This window comes from Zingiber officinale, chromosome 1B (assembly GCF_018446385.1).
Source record: "Zingiber officinale cultivar Zhangliang chromosome 1B, Zo_v1.1, whole genome shotgun sequence".
Taxonomy (NCBI): Eukaryota; Viridiplantae; Streptophyta; class Magnoliopsida; order Zingiberales; family Zingiberaceae; genus Zingiber; species Zingiber officinale.
Genome location: NC_055986.1, coordinates 90,478,186 through 90,485,422, shown reverse-complemented (window position 1 = coordinate 90,485,422; position 7,237 = coordinate 90,478,186). Strand labels below are relative to the sequence as shown.

The 7,237-nt window shown below is 40.2% G+C and overlaps 1 long non-coding RNA gene across 1 annotated transcript; it reads right to left on the bottom strand.

Moving 5' to 3' along the window:
- Window positions 1–5,543: 5,543 nt before the first annotated feature.
- Window positions 5,544–6,223, bottom strand: LOC121977951. The gene is made up of 3 exons (XR_006111099.1): window positions 6,002–6,223; window positions 5,872–5,932; window positions 5,544–5,620 (listed from the first exon to the last, which is right to left on the bottom strand). It is a non-coding gene; the product is annotated as an uncharacterized LOC121977951 (long non-coding RNA).
- Between the last annotated feature and the right edge of the window lie 1,014 nt (window positions 6,224–7,237).

The window sequence follows — 7,237 nt, the reverse complement described above, 5'->3', positions numbered from 1 at the left end:
TTTTTTTCATATCAAAAGAACAAAAACCATCTGCTTTCTCATTCATATCCTTGCTCAACTACTACAATTTACGTAATTTATGTTAGAGTAATACTTAGGAGGCCACACATAGTATAAGAGATCTCCAGAGTATAAATTGTTGCAGATTTAAAATATCCTAAACATGACTTTCAATATCCTAATTGGTTTCACTTCTGGGAACCACGCAAAATTTGTTAATAATAGGACATGTCTCGGGTTTCATCAATGAGATGCTACAAGAATTATAATAGGGCAAACAGAATTATAATTACATTTGTCCAAGAAGAACAGTCATGAGAAGAACTTAATGTTCAATGATAAGGGGAAGATTCATCAAGTGCTAAAAAACAAACCCGTCCAAAGGCACGGTTCGCTGGTGGAGGAGCTTTAGGGCTTAGGCCATGGAAGAGCTTTGGGGCTTAGGCCGTGGAGGAGCTTCGCGGCTTCTCTGGAGAGGCGCCTTTAGGTTCGCTCGGCGATGGAGGTGTCATGCCCCGGGGGAGTCTCTGTCCGAAGAAATTTTGACAGCATCTCCCCTGTACGGCTGACAATCTGAAACTGTCTACAATGCCCTCTAGGCCACATATACCTCGGCCAACACGGCCGGAACAATAACAATAATATAAGGCAACCACCCACGCAGTTAATAGTTAATAAACTAGAACAGTGATAAGAGGACTCAAAAATAACCCTACTCAACTACACCCATAAAGCACAAAACCGATGTCCTACTCCACTACACCCATAAAGCTCAAATCCGACAATAAAATCAACTCACCTCTTCTGCCGTCTAAGCAGGCATGTAGTAAAATAAATCCAAATAAAACTCATAGACAATATCCATAAAGTAAACTAATACAAGTCCAGATGTCAAAAGCAGAATAAGTCTAAACACAGTCTAATAAAGAAGAACCAAAAGACCAACAAACGTCCTCGTGGACTGCAGGGGACTAGCGACTGGAACTCTCTGGACAGCATCAACCTGAAAATAGCAACGGAGGAGGGTGTGAGTCCAACACTCAACGGGTAACAACTGATATGCATAATAAAGAAAATAACAATCAACACTAATCATGCGTACAGTCTCCTGATACAAGAAGGATAAATGCAACTGAGGTAAGCAGGAGAAAACTATACTAACCAGGACCAGGGTATAAGTATAACAGGGTCGTCAGACCGAGAAGTATCAAAATCATGTATGCATGTCAATCATATGCATCCATATAAATGCAGCAAACACAAGCAATAAATGCATCATGCATATGATGCCAATGTCATAGTCACCCCTAACGCTAGTCAGTCATCTCACACACAATGGTGAGACCTAGTGGGTAGGGCTGTGACAACCGTGCACTCTGCCATCACTGCTCCTGATGAGTGACCGAGTGGACGAGATGCTGTCGGAGTACACCTATCCTCCTACCCCAAATCATAAATGGGGAAGCTCAATGCTCTCATGTCCCGGTACACGATGACGGAGAGGAATCTCTGCCGGCTACCACGCTGCGTCACAATAACCATGAGCAGACCAACTGAGCCAAACAAAGTCCAGCCTCCTGCCGGCTACCACGCTGCTACACTAAACCAGCAGAGCCAAACAGAACAGAACTGTCTGTCGGCTACCACACTGAGTCACCAGACCAACGGAGCCAAACAGCAGAACTGCTACACACCTGTAACCCATGAGTGGTGGTGTGTGCAGATACATGTAACTGGCGATGTGCTCGACAATAATGGAGCAGACTATCGCACAGCATGCAATCATGCGAGATGATGCATGACACTAAACATGGCAATATCCTGAATAGCATAGCAATATCCATATATAAATATAAAATGTGTACCATAGGACAATGAACCAAATCAAAGGTACACAGATCAGATAAGGTATCAAAAACCCTAGGTCCTAAACATAATAAATAACATGGTTGTGTCACTACCTCTACAAGAATGTATAATCAGGTAAATACTAATATGATGTGCATAACAAATAAACAAACAAGCATGTAACAGATCGGGTAGTGATCAACCGAAACAAATAAGAAACATAATCATTGCTATTTGTTAAAGACATTACTATGCATATCAAATGACATAAAGTCAAAGTACTCGCCTCCAATAGAAAAGTCCAAACCGATCCAAATTCGACGTCGAGATACTCGTCTCACGTCAAAGTCCTGTGTCACCAATAAATAAATATTTTATTTAGCTACACTCCTATAAATAACTAAATAAAATATCTTACACTAAATTAGGGCAAAACCCTAATCAATAATAACATAAACCTAATCCATAATCCAACTCGTACCAAATTCAACCCAACTTCAATCGTGGTATTGCTGTTGAGGAATAAATGGCTATCCGAAGGTAGCTCTTACCGAAGATCTATGGATGGTGCTACTGTGAAGTTACTACAAACAACCCCAGTTAGCACAAACAATTCTTACTAGAATTAAGTCCCAAAACACTACAACCTTACCTAAATCTGAAGCCTCAGCAGGTGTTCCACCGTTGGACAGCTTGCTGCTAAACGAAGTAATTAGTCCTAGGAGAAATTGCTGCCCAAATCCAGTGGTCATATCCCAAATCTGTACTAGCAGCTTACCCTTTGCCGGAGGTGGAAGAAACTCGCTGTGGGGGAAAAGGCAGTGGTGTCAATGTAGAAACTAGGGCACTGATACCTTGCTCCTGGCCGGAAGCAACCCCAGCAGAGATGCACTGGTGATGAACCTAGGGCACCGGCGACGCGAGGAAGATGAGGATCGGTGAGGCGATGCCGGGAAAGGCTAGGGCATGGTGGGAGTTCGACCGAGGAGTCTCGATGGTGACACTGAGAAAATCAGAGAGGGCATCAGCGGCGTCGGCACCTAGGGCAAAGGATCGCTCGGATGCCGAAAGAAGCAGAAGGTGGCCGGTGTCGCTGGCGGCCTGGCTTCAGGCAACGGCTCACAATGGCAGTAGCGTCGGGCATGCGTGAGGAGCAAGGTGGCCGGCGCTGGTGTGGTATCGTCGGAAGAGAAAGGAGAAGAAACAGAGGGATTAAGAGAAGGCTTTAATCGCGGCGTGCGGTGGTTGTTGTGGCGCCGGTTGGGAACGGTTAGGGCACACGTGAGGGGTTGGGAGGAGAAACGGCGAGGGAAAGAGGAAAAGAATGCGGGGAGAAAGAAATAGAAATAAAAAGAAAAATTAACATTTCCTCGCTTAAATGGATAGCCTAAACAGGATTTCCCGAGGCCCAGTTTTATCCCCGTAAACTCGTCTATACGGTCTCCGAAAAATTCTCGAAAAATTTCTAAAAATTTTGAAAAATTCTCTTGTTATTATTCGCCCTTTTTTGATATTTTACATTCTCCCCCACTAATAAAAATTTGGTCCCCAAATTTCGTTATCTACCATCAACAAATACTAACAACAGGTAAAGAGTACAAATGCTGAACGGTAAACTAAAACACATACCTCAAGTGAAAAGATGGGGGTATCGAGCTCGGATAGTATCCTTGAGCTCCCAGGTAGCCTCCTCGTTTGTATGATGCTGCCATCCGACTTTAACCAGTCGGATTGTCTTGTCCCGCAACTGACACTCTTTCCGGTCCAGAATCCGTACCGGAACCTCCTCGTAGGTCACGTCAGGTTGTACAGGAACTGAGATATCTGTCAGCACATGTGTCGAGTCGGGTATATATCCCCTCAGCATAGATACGTGGAATACATCGTGCACGCCTTTCAGGGACGGTGGTAGTGCCAGCCGGTAAGCTACTGCTCCAATCCTCTCTAGGATCTGGAAAGGGCCAATGTATCGCGGAGCTAGCTTACCTCTGAGGCCAAATCTTTTCACCCCTTTCGTGGGTGAAACTCGCAGAAATACATGGTCACTTGTAGAGAACTCCAGGGATCTGCGTCTCTGACATCCTCCGTCTGATAGTACGGACCAACTCTGCCTCATTCTAAGCTCTATGAGATCCCAATAGCTGGGCCTCTCCAACCTCATCCCAGAGGGTGGGTGTCCGACAAGGCCTACCATACAATGCTTCAAACGGTGCCATCTGGATAGCCGAATGAAAGTTGTTGTTGTAGGCGAACTCTACCAATGGTAAATGGTCCTCCCAACTACCTCCAAAATCCAATACACACGATCTCAACAAGTCCTCTAGACACTACAACAAAAACCTTCATAGACATCGGTTTTCCACCGGTGTCTATTACATTTTCGACGGATGTTTATGAAGGCGATGTAAAAGGTCTGTCATTTTAGACATCGGGTTAAAACCGGTGTAGTATCACTTAACGACACCGGTATTCGAATCGGTTATTAACCGGTGTAATATCACTTAACGACACTGTTTTATCAACGGTGTAAAACCGATGTAATATTATATATTAATAACACCAGTTTTGGTAGCGGTATACGACCGATGTAATATTAGTTAATGACACTAGTTTTGCAGCGGTGGAAAACCGATGTAATATCAATATTTTTTAACAACACAAATTTGATTTCCGAAACAGTGAAAAACCGACAGTAACCAAAAAAATACACAAATATTCACAAATTACACAAATATTCTTCATTCAATAGTATCCATAAAATACACAAATATTCACAAATTACATAAATATTCTTCTTACAACAATATCCATAAAATACACAAATATTCTTTTTACATCAAAAGCTAATAGATATCAGAATCAAGGTAGAACATTCTTTTAACAACACATCAAGGTAGAACATCGTGAGTCAAAAATCAAGCTGAGACTACATTAAATTATGAGAATCAGAATCCGTTCAACTTGCTATATTGCTCCATTCTTCTTGCGCCTTTCATTTCCCTAATCTCACCGCTTTTCACCTTCAAATGCCTAGTTTTCTGAGTTAAAACATCCACTGTTCTAATCTGTCAAACAAAAGTATCATTTGGTCTACTTAACTACAGCAAAGAACAAAAACAGAAGAATTATACATGCTGCAGAAGTCCTAGAATATCACCATCAGAAAGAAATTGACATGGGACAATATACGCAATTTACATTCCATGCAAATGCATGCATCATCCAAAGTTTTCAAAAATCAAATACCTTTCCTACTCAAATGTAATCTAGCATGCATTCAGCCCACTCGAACCGCACTTCATCAATTTCAACTCTGGAGTACTTGAGATTTGTAAACTGTAAAAACACATAAATAATATATTAGTAAACCAAGAACAAAAATCATAGTTGAAAGAGAGAAGAGAAGTCTGTTTTAGACCAAACAAATGGTATGCTGCAACTTAACTTAAGAAGACCGTTTCCACAACCTCCAGATTCCTTGGGTGGGCAAGGAATGTTGCTTCCATGATTCTTAGCCTTGCTATCATACTCAATGGTGGATAAAGATGAGTTATCTGGTCGCTCGCCTATGGAACATCTCCGTCTTTTCCCAACAATTTTTCTAATGACATACTTCTTTGCCCTCTGTCTCCTACCAGCCTTGGAGGAATCAATTGCAGGTGTCTAAGAAGCAGTTCCCTTTACTATCTTTCCGTAACAATCTATGCAAAGTTTGTAAGAGCAATTTGAGCAGCTTCTGTGAAAATCCACTAGTGAAGTCCTGCAATAATTACTGGTTCCAAGGGGGAAACAAGAAAAGAAAACAATATCAATCAAGTGAACATTTTAATGTATGATGAGACGATAACAAAGAACAAAATATGACCTAAAAATTAGAACTTTCTAAAGCAAAATAGAGGCACAAGTTTACAAATGACCATCTAAGAAACAGGTCAGGACACATTATTTAGTTATTATATCCATGATTTCATAAACATAGCAAATTACGAAATTCTCAGAGGTGTTATAGATGTCAAGACATACCAGTTAACAAGCTCATTGTGAGGCTCATATACTCGAAGAAGTACACCAGAAAATCCACCTTCTAGATGATAGATCGATCAAGAGGATATCTAACTGGAGGAAGAAACTGTTCAATTGTTTTGAAGCTTACCTTGATCCCCTTGCTTTACTTCCAGCTCATTTAATTGGTTCTGATAGATATGTTTCAGCAAGGGAAGCAATTCAGATATCAAGCTATATGTGTGCTCCTTATTATTAAACTTGTTTTGACCATTTGCCAGTTCTTGAAGATGATACAAATTGCATATGCACATAAAAGTTCTAGACTAGTATGAAAGTTGACAGAACCGTCTCTAACTTAACAATAATTGGCTAGGCAGTTAACCTTATGCCAGTCTTCTTTAGCTCCAAGAGGAGAACAAGTCAGACAATCCAATTGTCCATGACTAACAAGGTAGACAGTTGTCACATGGACAAGACAAATCTCATCACTATCGGCATGCTCAGCCTTCCTATGCTCCTGAACAATTTCAAGATCCTGAAGATCACATAAATAGAAACTTTCATGACAAAACATTCTCAAAGTAAATAATGTTCATAAAACTTTGCATGTTAAAAGTAAGTAAACCTTATAACCATCTTTAGCTGGACTTCTAGAACATGCTTTGCAATCACAACAGTCGCGACAGACAAGACAAGCAATCTTTACCTCCTTTTCAAGCATACCAGAGTACCTTGACAATACAAACTAAATCATATAAAAAGTAGTTTTTTTTATGTATAAGATCCTATATCACTGATATCAAGATGTTCAAGTCTAAAAATGATATATGATTCACATCCTATTTTCACAATATCAAAAAGCTAAAAGAGAAAAATAAATCAAAAGCATTTTGCTAATATGGTTCAATTCTCTTCCTGTAGACAATGCATGCCATTTGAAATTTAATCACAAATAGGGTGGATATACAAACAAGATCACAATTCAAGCCATTGGATGTGAATATAGTAACAGCAATATAGCTCAACCACAATGAAACTTCACCAAAATAACAAAAGCAATCTAGCTCAACTCACAGTGAAACTTATACTCATAAGACAAAAAGGTAATTTAATAATATCAAAATCAAACCAAATCATGAGAAAAAGGCTCAAATAAGATTAAAACACAATTAAGATTAACCCAAACCTAAAATTAACTTGGATTCATCCTACAATAAATCAAAATTGATCTAAAAATCTCTATTGAAAGTCCTAATCCAAGTGTGCCTTGAGTGACCCTCCATAATGATAATCCATTCAAATCGAAGTTTCTCATACTAAGGAATATAACAGAACCTGCAACAGAATCCAAAATAAATAAACTATTTGGTATTCAATTTAGGGA